This window comes from Prorops nasuta, unplaced genomic scaffold (genome assembly GCF_024137725.1).
Source record: "Prorops nasuta isolate Cenicafe-Biocafe unplaced genomic scaffold, Cenicafe_Pnas_1.2 PNAS00027, whole genome shotgun sequence".
Lineage (NCBI taxonomy): Eukaryota > Metazoa > Arthropoda > Insecta > Hymenoptera > Bethylidae > Prorops > Prorops nasuta.
In genome coordinates this window covers 2,972,528-2,997,475 of record NW_027116824.1, presented here as the reverse complement: position 1 = coordinate 2,997,475, position 24,948 = coordinate 2,972,528, and the positions used below count along the sequence as shown (strand labels likewise).

General features: G+C 40.1%; 1 protein-coding gene and 3 non-coding genes across 4 annotated transcripts in view; 2 read left to right on the top strand and 2 right to left on the bottom strand.

The window, feature by feature from the left end:
- The window catches only part of Sesn (Sestrin), a 62,484-nt gene that overhangs the window by 21,655 nt on the left and 15,881 nt on the right, over positions 1–24,948 (bottom strand). The window lies entirely within an intron of this gene.
- TRNAA-AGC (transfer RNA alanine (anticodon AGC)) lies at positions 179–251 on the top strand. The gene has a single exon. It is a non-coding gene; the product is annotated as a tRNA-Ala (tRNA).
- On the bottom strand, positions 12,086–12,158 carry TRNAK-UUU (transfer RNA lysine (anticodon UUU)). Its single transcript has one exon. It is a non-coding gene; the product is annotated as a tRNA-Lys (tRNA).
- On the top strand, positions 14,786–14,858 carry TRNAK-CUU (transfer RNA lysine (anticodon CUU)). The gene has a single exon. It is a non-coding gene; the product is annotated as a tRNA-Lys (tRNA).

Genomic DNA, 24,948 nt, shown 5'->3' with positions numbered 1-24,948 from the left:
AATAGAAAAATATACTATTCCGCAATTAGTTTGATTCAATTGATATATAGATGAAGCGAGAGGTAGGTGGATATTATAATAAATTGCAAAATTGTTGAAGGAGAATTTCGAATGATTGTGAAAAAAGGTAGGGAAGGATAAGTCAGAAGTGTTGTCAAGATCGATCTTCTCGTGAACTGGGGGCGTAGCTCAGATGGTAGAGCGCTCGCTTAGCATGCGAGAGGTACCGGGATCGATGCCCGGCGCCTCCAAATCTTTCTTTTTTTTTTTCTTCTTTTCTTTACTGATTTATCGACGAGATAGAAAAATACACGCGCACACACACGCATACTCGGGAACAAATGAATGAATATAAATGATCGATGATCGATAAATCTCTCGCGAGACATTCCAAATACGAGAATAGATTTGCCAATGGAGCTCAAAGCTCAAACTTTGTTTACAGAATTTATTGAAAGCGACAAGAAATTCTTGTAGAATTTCAAACTATCGAACCGATAATTATATGTGCGTCTAAGAGCAGAGAGCTATTTTTAAAGCTAAACACAAATACTCTTAGATTATCGCTTAAATTATATCGTCATTCTTTATATCCAAAGTCGAGCAATGCGACAATAGATAAGGCGATGTTTGCTGAATAAATTGATCCGGTCTTGTAGCAAGTATATCCACTCTGGCGTAGAAAAATATTATCGCGACGAACAGCTGGAAGAGAAAAATTTATCTCTAGTCGAGTTTGCTAATACAGCAACGTTAATAAGAATCGAGCTGCCTCTTATTCAATGCTGCAATCGACGCGAGATATGCCAAATTAATTAATGCCTTTTCACTTTCTTCTTTTATCGGTAAAATCAATTATTTGCAAAATTATTTTTCAACTACCGAAAAGTACGCAAACAATGTTAAATAAAATGTTTTATAATGCTGTCAGCATGACGTGCAGTATAAACGACACAACAAATTTAGCATAATCTGTTTACGAATTCCACCGCAGTCACTTGGATCTTGCATATTTCAGTGATAATAGCAACATTGTTTTAACAACTGATAATGTCCCTTGCATATACTGCTTTCAAATCAAAGTTCTCTTTTTATTCTATTGATTATATTTCTTATATTAAATATATATATATAGCAAAGATATAGGTTTATCGTCACTGAGTCATTGAGGAAAGCCTTCGACAATAAAGCAAGAATTAAAGTCAGATATTTTCGAAAGTGTTAAACTCTGCGTGACTCGACAAACAGAAATGATAAAAAGGTATGATAGCTCCATCATAGTGCTGTAAAAGTGTCCATGTAACACTATTATAAGATTTCATCCGTTAAAATTCGGCACAAACAAACGTTGAAGCTCGTAAACACTTTGCACGATATCGAGTTTACGCGAATGCTCGTAAAGATGTTTACGCTCTTCGCTCTATATGGATAATATATATATATATATATATAGTTAACGCGAATTATACAAGAAAGGAGGGAACTTGAAAAATATTGTGTCATCGCTCTGTCATTGAAGCAATGTGAAAATAACTAACTAACCGTTTCTCAAAACCAATGCAAAGTATAGGAATAATTTCGTTGGATTTCGAAGAATGGCGCGTTCGATGAATCTATATAGAGTATGGAATGAGTATCTCTAAAGAAATCTCGAAGGAGAACGAAGAAAAATGATTTTATCGTGTAGGAAATATTATTGTATTATCTGTAGAAATGTGTAAACGCGTGCAGAGTTTTACGGCTACCGAGGCGAGGCGAGGCGAGACTTGGTCTATTTATATTTCTATTTCCAGTGCATTGGTTTCTTTCGCGTAATTAAATCTTCTTCTTCTGCCGCACGCTTTATTTCTTCCTATTGAAAAGAAATAAATTTTCAGCAGCTTTTCTATTCCCAGAAGAAGCGAGGAACGTGCCATTGGCACGTCAAGCTCTCGTTTCACGGATAGAAAGGAGCGACGAGCAGATTCGTTTGATCACAGGGTTACCCAAGCGTTCTATACCAGTTTTACGATTTAAGAAGCCCCGTACGTGTACCGTCGTGTACCATTCACCTTGAACTCGGCTACAATGCAGCCATTCAGTCTCTCTCTCACACGGACTTTGGAATTTATGTGACAATAAATTGATTAGGCTGCTATACTACTGCGGAAAGCAGTACAAAGTATGCTCTTCCGATGACCGAAAACTCCAATAGCACTGGCAATAAAACTGCTATAATAAAACCGAGAGCCATCGACACTCTGCCCTATAGCTGCTTCTGCTGCTACTACGGACGGACTACGAACCAATAAGTGCAAACTCTGAGACGCGCGGCCTCTGCGCCAGCCAGAGTAGTCTACCCCTACTGCATACAACGTGCATTTTCATTATACTTTTCCATCCATCCCCCCCCCCCCCCCCCATTTCGCCCGGAAAAAGGTTCGCAGTATATATCCGCGCAGCCTCTTTCGTACAACGCGTGTCACGTTCACCCGCTTTCTCGAAGAATCACCGGCTGATCCCAAACTGTCGCGAACCTTCAAACTTATGTCGCAATAAAATAATCCGGGTTGCGTGAAAAAAAAAACAAGAAGAGCGAGAGAAGAGGAAAGATGCAGGAAGTAGGTAGTCAAACTGGATAATAAAATTTAGAATATGTCGACACTCGTTCGTTTACTTTTCACCCTAAGCTTCCGAGAGCGGTTTCATCCGAGAGGGATCCCCTTAATAGCGCGCTCAGCTACCTAAATTGTCGTAACGAATCTGTCTTGCAGCATACGATGAGTGACATCGATCGAATCGCTTGAAATAACAGGAAAATCCATTGGCCGCTAAAACTTGTTCAAATCTCACTTTCTCACGATACTCGCGAGGGCACGGCACGCACGCGTTATATTCTCCAAGTCTCGTCCTTCGTCTTTATGATTTGCATGCAAGTATATATACATATGTGTAAAAGCTGCCCTCTTTAAAACATTCTTTATTCAAAATATACTTAACCGTACGGGATATAATAGATTGCTGGCTATTTTGACAAGCTATACACAAGATATAGTTCCTTAGGTCTGAAAAGTCTTCTAAATTTTCCACTGGTTCTCGATTTGACGCATTGTCGGAAGTCTCACGACAATAGAATTCGGTACAATAGTTTCCTGTGCACGTACTTATCTAGATCAAGCCGTTTAATAGAGCTAAAAAGCCGATCAACCCTTTGGGCAGGACGCGTGTAATACGATGCTTTGAAAAGAGACAAAGAGAATCAGAGTCAACGAAATAGAAAGGGTGCCATAAAAATCGTTTTAATAAAAATAAAGCATATGGTCCAATACTTTTATTACTTTACACCTTTCTTGGCCGCCGGTGTAGCGTTACGACGCACATCGATTTATAGTAAAATGGTTGAAATAGTGCGTGCATGGCTGTGCATACAGCACCAGTCAGTGACACACGCTGCTTTGTAGCAGTATACGTGAAGAAAAAAGTAAGAGCTACGTTTATTAGAAATTCCTAGAGAAGCTTTGTCAAACAGATTACTTCTGACACTTGTTTGTAACTGTTGCATTGCAGATATGCTGATAAACGGAGCATATTTGATCGTACAAAGTCATTATAAATTTAAAGCTATACGAATCTTCCAGTAGTAACCGCTTTAACCCAAATAATATACCAAGAAATCAACAGAGACGAAAAAGAGTTTTAAACGGAATAACAGCTACTCCGCTATAGGAATAACAGAGAGGTAGTGAAGACGAGAGAGAGAGAGAGAGAGAGAGACTGCACATCGTTATCGACGATCGGTAAACAACAAGGCCACTTATCGGCAGCCTGATGCAACGCGGAAATGACTTTCGTCAGCTCTTACAAATAGGCATCGTAGACTCTTGATAGATTTTATCCAGAATAATTGTGCAGTTTGGATTAAAAAGGCGATAAGAGAGATAGGAATGAATGAAAATATCCCAATTTCCTTTATTAGCCTTTTTCGAAATTTCATTTATATATATATATATATATATATAAATTCTCGAGAATCTCCCTTGGGAAAGAATTACGTGAAAATTCTCATTGCTCGTTTGCTCATTTTCCCCACGATTGATCGAGCAAAAATTGCATGTCTTCTTGACCAAGCGACAAAAAGTAGGAGAGAGAAAAAAACTGTTGATCCGGAGCGTTAAATTATTTCTGCGCGTGCTCAATCACGTGTATAGTGGGCGTTAATAAAAACACGTTGGAAACACGTTACCTCTCCTACACGTAATCGAGGCAATGAGAAAAATTAGTATAAGAGGATCACTCAAACATTTTTTTATGTTCCTTTTCAATGGAATGTTTACACCAGCACACACACACACACGCACACACACAGTATCAGGTATACATAAATATATATTTATAATAAAGAGTTAGTGACTATAAAATACTAACAAATAACAAGAGCTATATTGTGCTCATATGTCGCTAAGAGAGGTCAATTGATAACTATAATTTGAAAAAGCGTATAAGTGCGACGTAAACCGGTTTTGCCACCAGCTATTTACCACAGGTTACTTTAGTATATGATGAAATATAATGAAGACAATGGAAGTCTTATGAGTCACAATTAGTAACCGTTAATGACAGATCGGATAGATATTTTTTTAATCGAATGACGTTTCGCTTCGCTTTGCTAAATCAAGCAGCTCGTGCAAGACCACTGCGGCAGAGATACGAGCTAAAGTCAATTAAGTAATACTATACGTAGAGCATAATTGTGCATGAAAGAACTATTTTTATAAGAGACATTAAGATGCTCGATCGTTTGTGATTTAACGTTGCTTTAAATTGTAGACATGCAGTAACAATAATGAGCACAGCTAGAGGATGACGTTGTGGTGACGTATATGGCAGAAAATTGACGAGTAATCGTGAAGCATTAGGGGGAAAATAAGAGAGCTGGGGTCCTGGGGTTGGGGTGTAGCGCCGCTACGAGTCGCGATACTGCAGTTGCGTCTGCTAAAAAAAGTATAGCGAAAACATTTAACGCATCCACGCAGATTTTAAGGTAGACTTTATAAAGCTAGAGTTAGTATATAGGTACCTTTGGGGTTTTTCTAGCCACTTCTCCGGTCCCTCCTCTCTCTCTCTCTCTTTTTCTCCCACTGTTTTTCTTCCTCTTTTTTTGTCGCCTATCCATGGTAGCTCTCTTTGAAGCTGATTTTCACGACGGTTGGAGTGGAAAGTTCCACGAACCCTACCTACTCTTACAAAAGGAAAAGACGGGGAACGGTGATGGGGTGGGGCGCAGCCCCCATAAAAAACAGGAAAGGCGCCGAACGAAACCACTTATGACACTGTTGTTGCCGCATTAGAACCAAATGCACATATGATAATGCGCGTCGGAAACAATTGATATAGCCAATTTCTCGCTGTACAGGGTGTAACGTAAAGTATTACGCACGTACGTACATAGCACGCTCCCCGTTTGCGACATTCACGCTCGATTACTGCAAACAATTAAACTCTAATTGCAACTCGATATTCTATACATTATCGTATAAAAAGTACAATTTCGAGCAAAGTAAAAAGTTACCGTACGTCGCGTTTAAATAAACATGTTTTTGAAAAAGGTTCCGGTTATCTTATTTTTCGTTTTATGTATCGCCAAGTTTTTAACCTTATCGTTATTGTACATGGATATAATGAAATGATGCGTTGTGTAATGTAATTTGCAATTTGCAATTATTGTAAGCAATGGTTAATTATTGTAAGCAATGGTTAATGTTGCATCAAATTATATAAGATATTTATGAGAGTATAGTGGCAAACGCTAGGAATAAGGAAAGCGTTTAAAGAAACAATAAAATTGATAAGACAAATTTCTCGTAACTGCCAGACGATACATCTGTTGAATCTTGTGGTTCGCTGGCTTGTTAATTTGCGCTTATTATGTACGGCCAGCGATAACAAGACCGGGATGAATCATCCTTATCCATGATTATAGCAGGAAAGGGTAACATGATTATTGGCCAGATCTATCCAGGCACGATTCGCTTTTATAGAGAGAAAAAAAAGCATGTCAAGAGGCAAGAAAATAACAGAGCTGTTATTTGCACGAGTACAGCCGAATCAGCCGATTATGAAGATTTGGCATAAAAATATCATTCGCATCATCCGAATTAAGTCGAAACTTTGTTCTCCGAGATTTCACCTTGATAAAGAACATTGTTTATTCTGTATAAAACGATCGGCCCAGAGTACCCATATACATACAATATGTATACATATACGCACTATATATACGACACGATTAAAGTCGCGAGATTAATAGACTTTTTCATAATCCGCAAAATTATCTTTTAGCACAAGCCGATCTTTTATGGCTCATCAATAATAACCACCAACGTTATAAACAAAGCTCCGATTCATTACGCACTTGCGAAATACCTTTATTATACCGGGAGTCTGCAATATACTCTCGAAATACGTGTGCAATAACTTTCCTTTAATAATTCATAAATCCTTTGATACATAATGAAATTTTATAATAGAGCAAAATTAGAGCCGAGCTTTAAATCAACAATCTGTTGCGAGCAGTAAGCAATATGTCCATCATTGTGATTTACATGCGCAAATCGCTTCCGAAGCGAATCGATATTGAGGACTCAATAATTCACGATATACGAGATTGCCACCAATATAAAATCTCAATTACCATCCACATTATTATTTCCATCCTCTCTCACCGACGTACGTTTCTTCATTTTTTATTTAATATCCCTTCAATTATCACACGCAAAAGGTCTTCTCTTTTAATCATATAGTTAATTACTCCCTATATAAGCAAAAATCATCGTCTTCCCGCCGCTTACACGACACCATTTTCGTGTCTTCTCTAACGATGTAAGAGGATCATCAGCGATACACATATGCATGTATAAGAAACGAGCGTCAGCCGCGTCACGTACGCGTTTTGCAGCTTTAACGTGTAAAATTTCCTAATGATATATATTAGAGAATTATCATTCGCGCGGGCGAATGATTTGCCCTAGATAATAAGTCGAAAAGGATTATTTTATTATCTCTATATTTTTAATATCAAATTTCATAATCCGTGTATACATTTATATTTTTGCAAAACGTGCCAACTATACGTTTGCTTTATAAATGTGTAAATTATAGGTTTTGAAAAAGATGATTAGGCTGGTTTTCTTGCGAGCGTATTACGGTACTGATTCATGGATGAAGAAAAAAAAAATTTTTCTCGTTAATGAGCATCAGAAGCAGCGTATAGGTTTGTTGAAATAGAGACGTTCTTAAGGAGTAAATCCCATGCTCGGATCAAAGTAACGCTCGTGTTCTACATGAAGATCGGATGTTCAATAAATCTGAGAATCGTGTCATCGATATGGTTTAAAAATAACAAGCTAGCCAAATATGTATGCACCTAGCACGTCGAAGGTCGTGCACAAGGCGATAATAATCACGTCATCCTATTCTATCCACCATTCTTATTCGGTAAAACGTATACGTTCTTAATGCTAAAGAGGAGCTTTTATCTCCGAGTGTTCTGAATAAAGTATAGTTTAGGAAAGAAGAAAAAAAAATTATCGAGTATATAGGAGAGAGAGAAAGGCGATGTGCCGTGTCGAGTGATTCATAGTGTATGCACAAGTGATGACAGCACCGTATTGTTTCTTTACTAAAAAACAAATATTTCACACACACATATAGAGAGAGAGAGAGAGAGAGAGAGTCGTTGGCTGGCTAATTTGTTAGTCAGAGTTAAAAAAAGGCCGTGTTATTGTTTATCGATTTTTATCTTGCATTTATTTTGTTATAGACGCTTTCCAAATGGCAATGATGTAACGATGCCCGATAGAAATAACAGTTATACAGAATTGCACGAGTCGCTACGTATTTCGTGTGACAGACCGTTATCCACCTCTCCGATAACCCTTTGGAAGATTTTATTATTTTGCAAGACTCGTGCGCGCTCACTTTCCAAGACTTTGTTTTCTCGTAAATTTCCAACGTGATTGCACGTAATGAGATTCGAACAAGACATTTATTTTTCGCAATAATTTAATATTCTTCGATCGAAAGTTGCGACTATTTTAATGTGTAGGTATATAGAGAGGAATCTAATGGAAAGAAAGAAGGAATTAATGCCATTGAGATTGATATTACTCGATGTTGAGTTTAAATTGAGAATGGAGGATTCGCATGGTACGAGTCTAAGCATTGATCAAGCACATGCTTGGTCCACTCTTGTATATGTATATTCATGTTATGCAAGATGCACGTATGGAAGCTAACGCGCATACACGTGCATTTAGGTCGAGCGTATCTGTTCGTTTCGTATGCAGAGCCACGCGCTGCTTCAGCTTCGTCTCGTTCCGTGTATTGTAGCCTGGCTCATCGCATATCAGTTCAATGCTGCTTCATTCTTCATATTTAAGTAGATCATCCAGTGGTTTTTCAAATTAATGCAAGCTCCGCGCTTATTGTTACGAGAAGAGAAGAGCGAAAAGAAAAGAATCTTATAATATTTGCCACGTACGACGCAAAGCTTTTTTACGGCTAAAAATCTTTATCGTACCATTATATCTATACTCGGCAATTTAATTTAAGGATTAATGTTCGGTTTGATAAGCGAACTGTGACAATCGCTTAAAGTTTACATTATATTTCAATAGGTTTTTTTTTATTTGGGCTAACAAGATTACGCGCGGCGAGATACTCCCTATTAGATTTCAAAGCACTCGAGTTTATTAAAGCCGACGGTGCACGTACATACAGTCGTGGTGCGTGCCCTTGGTTTCCTCGACGCATAAGAGAATTGCTACAATTACATGAAAAAGCGAGCGTTGCTTGCCCTTATTCCGACCTTGATTTTTCCCCCTCTGTGATAAGCGGAAAAATATACAGTCTCTCTCGTCGGCTTGAAATTGCGAGTATATTGGAAAAACTGGGCGAGAGGTGGGACGGGGCAGGACGGGGTAGGACAGGACAGGACGTTTCCGAGATGGCGAAAGATTCATGTGTGTGTGTGTGTGTGTGTGCGGAGCATGTATCGAAAGGAGGAAGGAGAAGCAGCTGACGAAGAGCGATAGAAAGGGAAGATAAAAAGTATCCGAAGAGGAGGTACGATATATAGTAGCAGTATATATAGTAACGAGCATAAAGTTGTGAAAAGGTTGTGGGTGGGGGAAGTAAGGGGACAAGTAGTGCGGGGGAGGGGAGATTGGTTGGTACGAGACGGACGACCAGGCACAGTGCCTCGCCTCAGCCAGCCAGCAGTCAGCACTCACTGGCTGGCACCAAACAGTCTGCTGCTTCAGTCAGGCTTCTTCGCTCTTACTCGCTTACCTCCCCCCGAACTGTCCCGAGACCGGAGTAGGTCCGAGGCCCGAGCGTTGTGCCAACCAACCGAACACCAACGTCAACGTCGCGGATCGCCCCGCTCGGTGCACGCTCGCGCTCGCCTTAGATCCTACAACGATTACCTGATACACTCGCACGCTTCATCGCTCGAGCCCGCGCGCCATCTCACCTGCAGCCTGCAGTGGCAACATTCGCCACTCCGTATACATATACACACGAAGGACGACGCAAGAAGCATCCCAATAAAGAGCCTAAAGCAAACACGAGAGAAAAGAAATAAACTCGCGCAGCCCGAGTATAATAGGGCTCTACTGCAAGTTGACTCTAATTTGGCTCCAGGAAAAAACTCTAAAGAGCGTAGGGAACAGGAGAAGCAACGTTGCCGCCACGCCACGCCACGCCACGCCACACCACGCCACGAAGCCCAGCAGCGGAAAAGAAAAATGACGCTGGCGCGCGAGTACGTTTCGAACAAATAGCTCATTGTTTTGTAAAAGGCGTTCGTAAGAAACACGTTTCAGGCTGCTCGCTATGTTGGGAAATACACACGGGATTATCGGGCACGAGAGATATAGGCGTTTGCAAACGCACACCTCCCATCCCCTCCCCCCCCCCCCCTCCCAGTTTTGCTCCTCTTCCTGTTTATTTCGCGGCTCGTTTCTAAATGCGGCTATGCAATCTCTATTCGCTCTTGGCAAGCTGCAGTCGAGTGCTCTATACGAGCGCGCGCGATCGCTCATTCAGAGATAATTAATGAGATATTTCTTCCAAGCTTAAAAAAGAAAAAGAAAAAGAAAAAAAAATATGAACGCGCGAACCGAGGACGATACAAATTTATAGCAGATGAGCTATCCATCTCCTCTTTTTCCTCCTATATATACGATAATTGTACCGTAATTGTGTTATTTTCCTGTTGACGCTGAATCGACTCTGACGCGAATTTATGAAGCATGAAAATTCTAGTTTTAGCACAGGGCGTGCCTTCTGCCGGTTCTATTATATATTATGGTATTCCGTGTCGATGAAGATTCTCTGTTCTCCGACATATAGCAGGAAAATATACGCCATTTCTTCTCTCCTCTCTTCCATGATCCAAATAAAAACGTAATTACGGTTTTACGATTTTGGCTGGACACGCTTGTAAAGCCCGCGAACGCGCGAGCATAGTCGCTTCTGATATTACAGGAAGTCCTTTTTACGAGTCGACGGAAAGCGTAAATCGAAATAAACGAAAATACGAGCTTCGTTACACGTACGAGCATGTAGACTGGAAGCGAAGGTATAACGCGTAATGACCGCGCGAGGCCTGATGCCTCTATTTTCGATAGGTCTCTTAGAAATTCCAACGTCTCTTTAATCAAGGACGTAACGTGCCAGACACAAAATCACTATCAACTATGGCAACGATTCTTACGACGACGTGCGCGCGCGACTACTCTGCATATACAAATTATTATGCGTCATTGTTGACTTCTTTAAACGCAATATAGTAATGTAATTGGTTATGTAAATGCCCATGCAGTTTAATACGTCCAATTTTAAAGCTGCACGTGTAAAAGCCTCGTTGAGCGTGCTTACGATCGAAAGGTTACTCCTGCTAACCTTCGAACGTGCTTATCGAGATTGACAATCGGGGAGAGCCAGGGGCCTCGGGCCTGCCCAATTGCTAATAGTGCAATTGTTCATCGCGCGGTTACAAGAGCTCGATGCACTTGTTTTTTCAATAGTGGGAAAACATTAAGTTGTATCATATAGGCAGCAACGAACGATATACGATTTCCTCAGAGATAGAAAATTACGTATAATAGAAATTAAAAGTCTTTATGAGCCAAGTGAGAATCAACGTTGGGCTTGTAGTTGCATGCACAACCATATCCGTATGTTTATGTATTGAATTTATGGTATGCATGTGCGGAGAATATCTATTCAACATTTGACAGGTTTATGAGATAACATTTAAGAGTATCGCGTGAGAAATAAATATGGAGCAAAAACGTAAAGTATGTAGATCCGGCCTAACGGCTAACGCGAAAAGAAGAGAAGCATGTGTGTTGATGAGAAGTTGGTCACATGTGAGATTAACGTGAACTGAAACGACTTTGACGCCGCTATGACAACATAGTAACATGGCTATGAAAAAGTACTGACTTTTGAGCTTTACTTCGTTAAAGACAATTTTTCCTATTACTTCGCGACTGCTGCTACTTGGATACCATGGGTAAAGTACAAAATTTTCGACATGCTGAGTTGCTACCAGAACTACCAAGACCTCAATATTTTACCAATTGCTCTGTACGTTTGGAACGATTAAACGCGCGGTAACCTATTTTTAATCAAACCAGAATTACTATAATTCCACTATATTTATCGTATAACATATTTACCAAATACCATTTTCCCTTCTAATTTATCAGAAAAGGTTCGATCATGTATTTAGGATTGACTTCCATAATTTGCATAATATGGGCTACTGATTTCCCACCAATTTGCAAGCACATTCCCCTGTACCGCAAAGAAATTTGAAGTAAAATCAACTAAAACAAAGAATCATATTAAATATTATTTTAGCATGTAATAATAAACTTGTTAAAAATGAAACAATGTGTGGCAATTTTTTGTTATACCATGAAATAAAATTAAATTTCATTGTTATTAAAAAAAATATATATATTTATATTTGAGATAATTTTTTAATAAAGGCATAAGCAAAGTTACATAATTTTGAAAATAAAAAAAAAAATATCGCCCGAACAGGGACTCGAACCCTGGACCCTCAGATTAAAAGTCTGATGCTCTACCGACTGAGCTATCCGGGCGAAGATATATGACTGTTTCAAGTAGCGAAGTTTCAATTGGAATATGTGCTATCTATGCATCTTTCGTGTCTCATTTAGTACAGATCTAACATTTGAAAGGTATATTTTTCATCTTTTAACTTAATGGCCGGTAAAGTCACTTCCTGCCCAGTTCTTTCAGACCCTTTAACTCGTACCCATTATTGTACATATATATACTTTGCGTGTACGAGATTGTGCATTGCATTACTGATAAAAGTATTGTATCTACACTTGCAAAGTGAAAATATTCAAGGCACTGTAAGAATGCAGAAATACGTGTTAATAAGAGTACCTATGTCAAAACTCTACCTCAACGAATTGCAACTTTCTGTTAACAAGTGCGAAAAATACCGTTTGGAGGAATCTCGGGGCTATAAATCGTTTTACTTGACATTCTTCCGAATTAATCTATATAGCATCTGTTGAATGAAATACGAATACTGTATGAAAGTATCGTGATGCTGTCCTGAAAAGTCTGACAATATGTCTTTGTCGCTGCAGAGCAGAATAGTAAAGCGCAAGAAAATAAATAGCAAGTATCGATTAAAAGGACATGGTTGCGTGCAATGATAAGTGAAGCTTGGGACCAAATGTATTTCGCTGCTCTTCCTCGAGGGTCATATTGAAATTGAGTCGGTAGCCAGCTGACTATAATTTCATATCTCAGTGTATCCGACACCTCGTTTTTCGCTACGTTGCAACTATATCGCTATAGTTACACTAGTCTCGATGGTCTCGATCTAAGCCGTCTACCAATCTGAACGTAAATTCGACTAACCTTCCTGACTCTACGAAGTAAACAGGTTTAACGGCGCTGTTTCAAATGAAAATCTCTTTGCGTCTTATTCTTTATTGTGAACAACAAGTGGGTAGAAAAAGGGGAGTAAAGGCTTTATCGTATCTCTCTCTCTCTCTCTCTCTCTCTCTCTATATATATATATATATATATATATATAAGAGTTGAAAGATGGGATTACGCAATTGTGTAGTTGAATACGAGCATCACGTATAGCGAGTTTTTCGTTGGGATATCGTTACAAGTGACGTCAGTGTGGAGATTTGTTTTCTCCCCCGGGTCCAGCCTATAGGGGCGATAGTGACGGCAGTCGGGAACACTGGCAATTGACAAGCGAGGAATTTGCCGACGTTGGAATATAGCGTGACGCTTGGCGCGTACAGCTTCTGCCTGATAGCTGCTTCATTCTTTATTCGACGTCACACTTGTAATCTGCTGCTAATGAGACAGCTGACTGAGATCTGCTCTTCCTTCGTCATTTACATAAATCCATAATTTCCAAGAAGCAGCCGAGGAGAAGAGCAGCTCGGAGTCGCTGGCGAAAGCTCGTAAAATCCAAAGATGCAAGCTATGTACATGCATAGACAGAGTCATGCATGCACATGTATAAATGGAAAGCTATAATTAGGAGAGCGCGGTTTAGAATTTAATCGTCGATGATGTCATTCTAATTACCGTGCGGTATTAGCTGGCGGAATTTCTGCAACTTTTCATCGAATTACAAGTCTAAATTTATCCTGCCACAGCTGCAACATCCTTGGCTAAGAGCGAACTACCGATCGCCAGCTAGCAAATTGTACATGCGCGAAAGCTGATCGCTAAACGCGCGCCTCTGTGTGTGTGTGTGTGTGTGTGTGTGTGTGTACGTGTAAAGCGCAAGCGAGATTGGAAAGCACGTAGATGATTAATCGAGAAAACCCATGCAGAGCGAGCTTCGGCAGTGACGACGGTACGCGTGGACCGCCGGCCGCGTCGACCATCGACCCCCGCTACCCTGTAGCTCAGCTCCCACAACAACGGCCTATACGCCGGGTATGCATTACATATAGTACGACTGCACCTCTCCGTAGCGCGCGCGCAAGCGCCAATAATGCGAGATTTAGCTCGGATAAACAAAAGGGTAGCACGCGTAAAAAGACCCATATGCTGGCTTAAAGGGGCCTTTCGAGAACGCGCGAGGTCAGGTGGAACTGGTGGAAGTACAGCCTGCACAGTGTGCTCCCCCCCCCCCCCCCTCCAAACTCTTCCTTCTTCAGAATCTCTTCGTTCTACCGAGGAACGCTCGACTTGGCTCTCTGCCAACATTTTCCATCGGAAATATACCTACCAATACTTTCTCATATGCGTACTCTATCGAAAACGCTCAATTTTCAAAACTCTTCCTCAACCATTGTTTCTCATTCGAGCAATTTCTAAACTGTGGAGTGCCCTCGATTATCAGTGAGAAATCCTCAGGCGTCAATAAAATATTATACGGCTTAAATATAATTTTGCTAAATTATGGCCTATATAGATGTAGCTCGGGTACCAGTTCCATTTAATCTTGAATAAGATATTATGGTAAACCGTGGCCATTGATTGTTTCGATTGCATTTCGACCAACTTCACTGTGCACTTTTTTGGTAAAATGCTTAAACTGTGAGACGTGAAAAGGGAACGATTGAATGTCTCTTTATAGCTATAGTGATTTCTCAAAGACGCTATAGATACGATACTAGAGCTTCGAAGCCCCTCCTGGCTCCTATACGCGCGCTCTTCGCAAAAGCAACCCCTCTCGAGAGTCGTGGTACGTTACGCTTGAAGAAAAATAGCCCGGCTAGCTCAGTCGGTAGAGCATGAGACTCTTAATCTCAGGGTCGTGGGTTCGAGCCCCACGTTGGGCGATTTTTTTTAAGCACATTCCCATCAACGCCCAATTAAACAAGTAGTCTTTCTTTACATATTTTTATAGCTTTTTCAAATATCGTTCCTTCGCATGTTATTCTACAACATGACGACACGAAATTACTATATATAAAAATGGAATAAACACAGCGAAACTCTGCGATAAGTGACTCGCGCGAGAGAATTTGCCCAGTTTAATAATAATCGGCAAGTCATTCGTGAACGTATAGGTGCATGTGTGTCTGCTAAAAAATATATTTTGATATTCGTCAAGGATATTTAAGAATGTTCAAATGCAAAATATTATTTGACAAAGATCTATTTTTATAGCACTGCGGGTTAATGTGTCCAATTAGATTTTTGCTATGCTCATAGTTTCTGCACGACAAAAATTCTTTATCGTTCGCTCGCATGTGTGTGATAATTTGCCAGAGAAGACAAACACGTTTGACTGCGTCACGGGGCATGGCAAATTTGACACAATTTTAATATGACTTGAAAATAATATTGAAATTAAATTTTATACAACCAATATCTTCTTTATATTCATTTGTACCAGTTGGATTTCCTTTTGCTCTGATAGCTTTAAAAAGTACAAATGTTTCTTTGTTCTGTGCTCACTAAGAATAGAAACTACATAAATAATGTTTCTGTAGATTCTGGCTCTGGAAGCCTAGGGAACACGGAAACTCGTAATCAAAAAGGAATTGTAATATAAAATCGGCAAGTCCCTTCTTAAACATTAGTCTTTCAGTGTCAGAAATATTGCAATAAATCATATTTCCAGTGATCGATCAAATTCAGTGTGTACAAGAGGGAAAGGAAAATACACAATTGGAGATGGAAAGATATCTCTCGGAAATACCTGTGCCGACAAACCGCCAGCTGTGTAGGGTAACTATTTTTGATTGTAGTTTCGTCGCTTCGCAAACTACTGGCAGCCGAGGGAGGAGGGGAGGCCGGAGGAGGGCTCTTGTGTACCGTGTATTTTTAGTAATATACGTACTAATACAGGCGGCATACCGCTACGAGTCGTCAACACGCGTATAATCCTTAATAAGAATGTTTGTAGGACAATACTTTACATCGACGGTGTTCTTTTGTGCCTTCGAATAATGATTGATCTAGAAAAAGAAGACAGGTGCTGGGCTTGCAAGGGTTGTAGGATAGAATTCAGCTTCAGTCTTCGGATCGATGATGACTGGAAGGGGCTCGCTTCAAATCGGATTAATCCCTACGCGTGCTACATAGATTTAATTAAACGAATACTATGTAGCTAGATACGTCTCATGCGGTCATATCAATTTTCTGCAAAAATTTTCAAAACAAAGTGTATGCATGTTTATTTTTACGAAAGTACGAACCTTGAATAAGCTATAACAATACCGAGATAAATCAAAACTATATAGGTTTTAGTGTTAATAATTTATAGGCACGAAGGAATAGAAGAGAGTGGAAATAGACTTATTTACGTATTATATTAGAGGTTTTGGTCGATAAAGCATTTTCATTGGATTATAGCTTGCCAGAATCGGAGCTATTCTTGATTATTGTTTAAAATGGGTTGAGCTAAATCAATATATCGCTCATTTGTCATCAAAGACTCTTGGAAAGCAGAAATAGCAATTGTGACGCTAGGAATGAGGAGATAAATTTTAATTGTATTTTATGGCATCTCTTATTGTATCGTTAGAGAGCGTATAGCGAGCTGAGTGCTGGGTTTCCAGAGGTCTCTATCACGTACCGACACGATCATGAGGTCTTGGCGTGATAAGTGAGTCTATTGAGCGGTACCGCCGCATAGACCACGTGTTCTACCTAATGCTGATGAGCACCATTTAGCAGCGTTAATATGTCTGGCGGGACCAAAATATTTTTCTAGAGGTGTGTAAATAAAGCGAAAATACATTGTCAAGCTTTTAGCCATTTCGTGTGTCACATTGCAGGCGGCGCATCATTTCAACAAACTTCGCTTCGATCTAATAGCTCACCGTCGTCCGATTAACAGCTTTAGCATGGTCATAAATTCAACAACACTATGCAGATAATGGCTATCCAACCTATACCCTAAATCGCTGCGTATATGTTTTTAGACATAGACACTACGTCTGCTTTATACGACGCAGAGGATATCAATTACCAAATAAAGATAAAATACACAAGACATTGTCTAGACTTTTCAATACTTTATCTTTCAAGTGCCTAATTTCTCCTCAAATTACAGCTTCGAGTCTAACGATAGAAAAATTAGTGTTCTATAGCAAATAACAAACGCGATAGATCGGCACACAAATAGTTGCTGAACCAGTAGAAAAGTATCATTCCAAGCATCCCCCCCCCCCTCTGCATGCGATAAAATACGGACATTAATTTGCTTAGTGTCAGCTGAGTAAACTTTTGGAGAAAGTAAACCAGTCAAAACTCGAAATAAACAACAGACTGATCCCAGTTTCGTCAGATGTGAAAAGCTTCGAGATAAATGTGCAAGTTTGTCGAATGGTTGATTCAAAGTAGGCTATATAGTGGTAATAAAAAATAAGTCGTTGGAAAGAAACGATAAAGCATTGCATACATTAAGTAGAGTAATCAAGGCAGTGATAGGAATAAATAAAACTGTTCGAGTGCATGGATATGTCTTTGAATCACATTGCAGGCAAGCTGGCCTCTCCACATAGCACCTCCACTTGGTGCAACAGGTTGCTTGGCGTAAAGAGGACAGCAGGTCGAGTTCTGGCTGCGTCGGATCTCTTATTTCTACGAAAAAGCTTTATATTTCTAATAGTGGCTTATCGCGATGAGGTACCACGTGATGACTAAGAATCAGCCAACACGTGCAACAGCTTAATGTGCATCTCTTTTCTTGTTTGTTCGATTTTATCTCGCGAGCACGTTTCAATAGAACACGTACCTACTATCTTACCGAATGAAACATTGAAAAAAACCTATATTAATGACAGTCTATAGCTGCATGCTCATTAGTACCAGCTAGTCTATATGGTAAAATATAAATTAACGCACCGATGAATCTATCAGAAAGTTATAAAGGCATACGTATATACATATAGAATTTATTATGTAAAAGTTAATAGAGAGATAGCCCAGTTTATATTCTCATTGTAAATAGATAACCTTTATAAGCGCTCGCGCACACACACAACACTAGCGTAACACTAGGCTACGAATATTTAAAGTACTTTGTCCTATTACCACAATCGTATTTACGCCAAGCTATTCTTTCGGCTAATACGATGCAGCAGAAGAGACTATAACCTACGTCATTATTTTAAAGCACACGATATCTCATTACTATTAAAATTATGTATACCTATATACCTTACCGACGCAATCTTTCATTCTTCGATGAAATTGCAACGAAATTATATAGACAAAAGAATAGTTTACTTATTATATTCGGAAACGTGATAAATTTGTAAAATATATACGTAAGTGGAATAAATGATTCATTCGAGCCAGAGAGTTTGCATTTGTGAGCTAGTATAGAAAAGGCTGTAAAAATGTTGTACGATAACATCGTTTTAGCGACATAGAAATATACGAGAGCGCTACATCCGAGTTAATATCGTATTGGACAAAAACAAAGAGATAACCATATCGGCGATTTGTTGACCCACTTAACGTCTCTCGTCTGACACTCCTACTTCCTAGTTGCAGGAAACAGCATAAACAAGCAATTAATGCTTTCCATGCACATTCAACTACCAACTACGAATTAAGAGAAATGAAAAAAGTATATGGAGCTGTTAAGGATCGAGTAGCAGCTTGCGCGCCGCGCGTAAATAGAAAATCTATCTCGTTAATTGCATGCGCCAAATCGATTTCTAATAATTGCTGTGACATACGCATCTATTAGTTGCATCAATGTTTCTGCAGATATAGGAGAATTCGCGCGTGCGTGTGATTTACTGACCTCGAAAGGCCTTTGCTCCAAACAACAGCAAGAACAATATTCCTCGCGAGTAGCGAGGAGAAAAAATCTCGCCTTACACACATGGCGAACGCATTTAATTGCATTCCAATTAAACTAATAGGAACATTGGGAAAATTCATGATATACCTACTCGATTCTGAACAATGCAGCAGAGCTGTCTTTGCACCTGGCAGCACATTCTTCAAATTGTCCCGCACTCAAATCAATTATTAATGAAAAACAGCTAGCTGTATAGGCAATTGTTAAAATTTTATAAATCAATTATTGCGCTCTGCTGATGCTGCTCGACGGTAGCTCTATTATCATTTAAATTATAATAAGACATTTTAGCCCCGGTATTTAAAGTCGATCTGTGTGTTTTTCTTCTCGATTGCGCGAGGCTTTGCTCCCTATAAAGGAAAATTACATATATAAACTTTAAATTATAGTAGGACGTACGCGCCTTGAAGAACGAAATAGTCGTTTATTTATAATGAAATTTGGTAAATATACAAGATGAGAGCAAAACAGATATCACGTATGTACGTTAGTAGATCACAACGTGTTTGGCCGAACGCCCGAATATTCAATTCAACATATTTATCCTCGCAATATGCTTGCGTAAAATTCCTTCCTACATTGAAAGATATTTCAGCAGCTTGACCGATAAACAAAGGTTTAAAATACACACAAGCCCGTAATGCATCCGAGCCTAATTAATGTAGCCATTACATTGGAATAAACATTTTCGAGCGAAGAAGCCAGATTTATACCTGGTTTCTATACTCGCAAGAAACACGATCGATTTAACTATTTGGATTAACCACTCGCGTTCTCGCCTTAAATCTCTTCATTAATTTAGCAGTGCTTGAAAGCAAAGGTTCTTTCGTTCCATCGTACCTGAAAAGAGTCGAGCTTAATTTTTGCGTTATATTTACGGCCTCGTGTAGAGAATTAAGAGTTATAGGTCGACAGTTAGATACATTAGAGTTTACGCAATCTAGGAGACCTTCGAGATAACGGCACAAGTATATTAGAGTGGCGAATAAAAGTGCAGGATACTTTACTCTCTCCTGAGATATACGCAGGGAGGAAAACGCTGGACGATAAGAACGAGCCAGAGGAACCGGCAAACCAATTAACAATAAGAGTGGCGCAGCAATACAACTCTTTTAAAAGAGGGTTGATAAAGTCAATAGGGTAGTGACGTAATGCATTAGTAAAATAATAAGATAGCGTCTCGTCCTGTATATATATATATATATATATATATATGTATCTTGCATATCGGCTGCAGTGTATTATTGTATTTTCCAACGAGCCCCACTTGCCCTATCCTCGTTTCCTCACCGGTCACTGATTAGTCAATTTACAGAAGCATCTTAAAGCCGTATGTATAGATATCCTGCTGTGTGTGCTACCTTTGTAACACATACCGCATATACATTATAGTGTAAGAAAAATATTTTTCTACCTCTATTGGAAAAGGTCCGGGAGTTTGTTCGGTCGAACAGGACCAGCTATATCGTGCGACAAGGACCCCTTGCGAGATTCCAGCTGCTGGTGCAATTATGTAAATCTCAATGGCCAGGGCGATTCATGCCGTTACGTAACGCGACGTTGAAATTTTCATTGTCTTGGACTATTTATAAACGCAAAGACGCGATTAAATATTCATACAATCGAATAGGCATAAACAACAAGTCGCGATTATATTCCCTTGAAAATATACATTTTAATGGATCGAAGAAAAATCGGAGGGAGAGATAGTCAGGCTGTGTGTGTGTGTGTGTGTGTGTGTGTGTGTGTGTTGGCTTAACGAAGCGTTGGACTTATTAGTACAAAGTTGAGATGCGTCGAGATTCGTAGGAGCTATTAGAAATAGAAGAGAATATAGAGGACAATATATCGGATCCTTTTTCTTATAGAGGGACACGATCCTTGCGTGCAAGAGGATAGTAAAAGAGTGTTGGAAAGAAATGTCGAAGGAAAAGTAAGGCATATGTGCGAGTCGGTGAACGCAGCAATCAACTATCACGCGTAAACTCTCGAGATACCTAGTCGTCCATGTGTGTGTTTGTGTAAGACTGGATACAGAGAGAGAGAGAGAGAGAGAAGGAGAGCTGGGAATTTGTGCAGTTGTATGTTGTAGAGCTACGCTGCACGGAAATATGACGTTTGACCCCTTCTTCCATCACAGCCTGGACGGCCTGGACTATAATCCGGCCGATCACGGACGCGCGACTACAATTTTTAGCAATCGTCATTTAAAGCCATTGTATGCACGCGCTCGCTTATCGAGTCGGGGGCGAATGAGCTGGGCGGATTACAAAACAAACAAAAGGATAAAAAGAACGACAATTGATAATGGCGCATGCGAAGAATATGCACTATCAAATGTTTCAACGGAATACCATGCACGATTGTCCATCTCTTGCAATTTACTCTTTCTCTCCCCCCCCCCCTCTCCCTCCTACACATATCATACGCATTAATTAACGTGTCACAGCCGTGCAATTTCTCATAAAATAATAATCACAATTGTATCTAAACAGCACACACGCGTTACTTTCGCGTAAATTATTCTGCTTAGTGAATTTCTGCAGCTCGCACAGACACTGAATATAATTGTTCATACTTGTAGCTCATTTTCTCTCGTGCTCCTTATCCCATAGCCTTTTGCTATATATATATATTAAATACTGATTTTCTATTCCGAGTGGAAATTGAGAGGAAAAACATATTTTTCCTATTTTATAATTGATTAACAAAGGCACGCGTCTAATTAGTGACTTTTCCAAGAACGAGGGAGGAAGGAGATGATCATTCTAGTTTCTTATCGTCAGCAGCCAAAACAAATAAAAGTGCGATAAGGGGTGTATGTCGCGGCGCGCTAGCTCCAATGGTTAGCTGCAAAGTGGCGGAACCGGATAATTTATAGAAAACTACAAGGTAATCTAGACGAAAAGTGGAGCAGGTAGTAATTTAGTAAATAAATGTGTCTCGAGGAAAATGAGTAGAATAAAGCTCTCGTGTCCATGGTGTATATATATAAAATTGACGAAAGGAGACGATCGAGTTTACTTTTCGACAAGATTACGTACTGTGATTATTGATAGAGGATTCGTCGTGGTCGTAGTGCAGCTCGTCGTAATCCTAATGAATAATAGAAAATAGGGGTTAATCGTATGGACGACGATCGATAAGTGTTTTGCCAGACGGAAAAATGAGCGAGTTTGGAATTTGCTTGCGCGAAATGTTTCGCCAAAAGACGAAAAACTATATAGTCTTATATCTAGTGATCTCAAGACACGGCTTAACAGTTTGACACAAAGTTTACTCGCGAAAGGCGTCCTTGTCCGCTCTGACGAAATCGCCTATTAAAAGCATCGAGTCTGCTTCCTCAAATCTATCCAAACAGGCCAGCTCTCACGCACACACGTATGTACCACCGGCTGTTTAGATTGCGCGATTTTCTAGGCAACCTGGCGCCAGCAATGGCGCCAATCACCACGTGCGTGCTCGAATCTCTATAGTTGTCTACTCGATCTCTTCCTCCTCTCTTTTCTCGCCATCGCCCGCTCCCGTTCCCGCTACCACCGTACCATTCCAACAAGGTCAAACTTTCTGTTTCTCTGCCGGAATAGACGCGTGCAGTCTAGCTGCCCCCCATACTCTTCGACGCCAATAATCACTCCCATCTATATTGTCCAACCTGTACCGGAGTTCCAACCAATTTACGATATGGTCAAATCTGTGTATTTTCATTCTTCCAGCTATTTTCTCTTCGTCTTATTTGTACAAACAAACCAATTTTCAAGTGTACATGGTGAAGGTACATACATATATAGGAACGAACGATACTTCTCTCTCTCTCTCTCTCTCACTCTCACTCTCTCTGCTTTTGCCTATTGTAACAATCATAAGGAGCGAGGGTCTTATCGTTATTATAGAAGAGTACTGTCAATTAATTTCTGCGCCGCTTGTGATATAGTATATTTTTGTCCAACAATCTGAATGTTTGATTTAGTTGAGAAAACACAAAGTGCATGCAAGATTCTCGGCACGCGAGTGCAATAATTAACTTCATAATGGTGAGATGCGTGCTTGACGTGTGTGTTGCACGCGCGAGTGTACAGCTTCACGGAGTATACATATATGTATAGAGTGGTATAGTATAGGGTAGAGAGAAAGAGAGAGGGTATAGAGAGCGAGCGATAAACAACAGTGGTTGCCAAACCATGTTTGTCGACTATTAATAGGTGGGGGAGCGCGATTTGTCCGACGGGAAGACGAACGGACAGGCACTTGTGGTTGATATGCAGTAGAGCGGCGCTCGATGAGAAGGAGCCGAAGGAGGCAGCAGGAGCTGCTACTGAAAAACAGCAGAGAGCCCAGAGAGAGAGAGAGAGAGAGAGAGAGAGAGAGCTGCGTGCGAGGCAAGCGCGCCGAGCCAAGGGCCAGAGCCTGAGAAACACGACAAACACGCTTGTTGCGCGTGGCCATTGGACAGAAAGTGTCGCGTGTTGTTTGCGGCTATCGCGTCAAGCCCCTCCTACTGGCACACACCAAACACGCTTCTTTCTCTTACATGCCCGATCGATCGAGCCCGTGAAATCCCAAAGTTCGTCGCTCTCTCCAAATGAATTTCTATTTTTAGGTGAAAAGACCGTATCTTTTTTATCTCATCTGACTTTTAAATTACGTCCGAGCCATTTAAAAATAAACGATATAGAGATACAGCATGTACGAGTGTATACATCTGTGTTTTAAACACTGTTTAAGATGCACCTTGCACTCGATTGACCGGTGCCACCGATGCCACCGGTGGCACTACGACTCTAAATCCCCAAAATAAAAAGCGATCGTGTCACTCTGAATAATTTCATTCGACTCAAGGTTAATTTTTTCTATGCGATAATGTGCATCGCTATCTCATTTGACCGTGCAGGAGCCTCCCTTAGGGCCACGTGTCCTAGCGTTCCTCGCGACCAACCTCACTTTACACACCATATCACACGTCCGAAAATAGCCGCCTCCCGAATACACGTGCAATAATAATCGATATAATACGATATGAGGCAAGAAACAAATGTTGTTTTGTCAAATTCCTCAATTATCAGCCTTGGAAAATATCCTGGCAAGGACGTTCGGACGGTGCCCTGCACGACACACACCACAGCAACCTGCTACCTTCGTCATAGATAATTAACGCGGAATGTAAATAATCTATTCCCGTTGATTTGTATTATGTACGGCTTGTCGTGTACTGCAACATGAATGGCGCCAAAATCTCTCTCAAGTACCCTCCATCCAACTTGATTTTAATTTCGCATAAACAGTTTTTGGCGAAAAACTCTAATTTCATATCTAACAATTATATATAAACGCGTTCAATTTTTAACATTTTATTGGTTGAAAACTTAACGATTGCGAGAGGTCGAAAGTAAAGCGAATTCGACGAGCGTTTTTCACGGCTGTATACACAGTATGCATACTGTATGAGCGCTTCAGGGTCACCGTTAAGCCAAATTGACCCACGCACAACAAACATTTCCGTTGTTCTTATTAAGTCGATCTATGAAAAAAACCTATAATCGCATAAAGATGAGATTATGAAAGAGCCCCTCTTCGCTTTGCCTCGTCCTCCTCTAAGAATGCTCGTCTTTTAATCGAATAAAATTAGTAGCTCGCTAGAATTTCGGTCCATCGGCCATCGCGATATTGCTCCTATATGCACCAATCATCAATGTTCAATAGTGCGTTGAGAGAGTGATCACTGATAAGTACTTCGAGCGTTTCACCCTGTTCTTCGTAGGATGGAAAATAAATGGATGATTGAAATGATTTTTTGCTGAAAGCGCGAGGGAGGACGGTTTTACTGTCTACCGCTTGCGCAGACTCCCACTACTTGAATATGCATGCAAATTCCATCCTGTTTACAACGAGTATCTGGCGAGCGAGAGAGCGCGCCCGGCCTGATCGTTGCGGGTGACACAGATATTTTCTTAACCTCTAAAGCACCTAAAGCCAGTTTTTTTATGCGTCGCTTTATCCTATAGACACGACACAATGTATACATAAACGCCTATAATAGTAAAGTATAATCTAGCTCTATTTCTAAAGAATAAATTGTTGAATAAGAGCATTTGGCTTTTAGC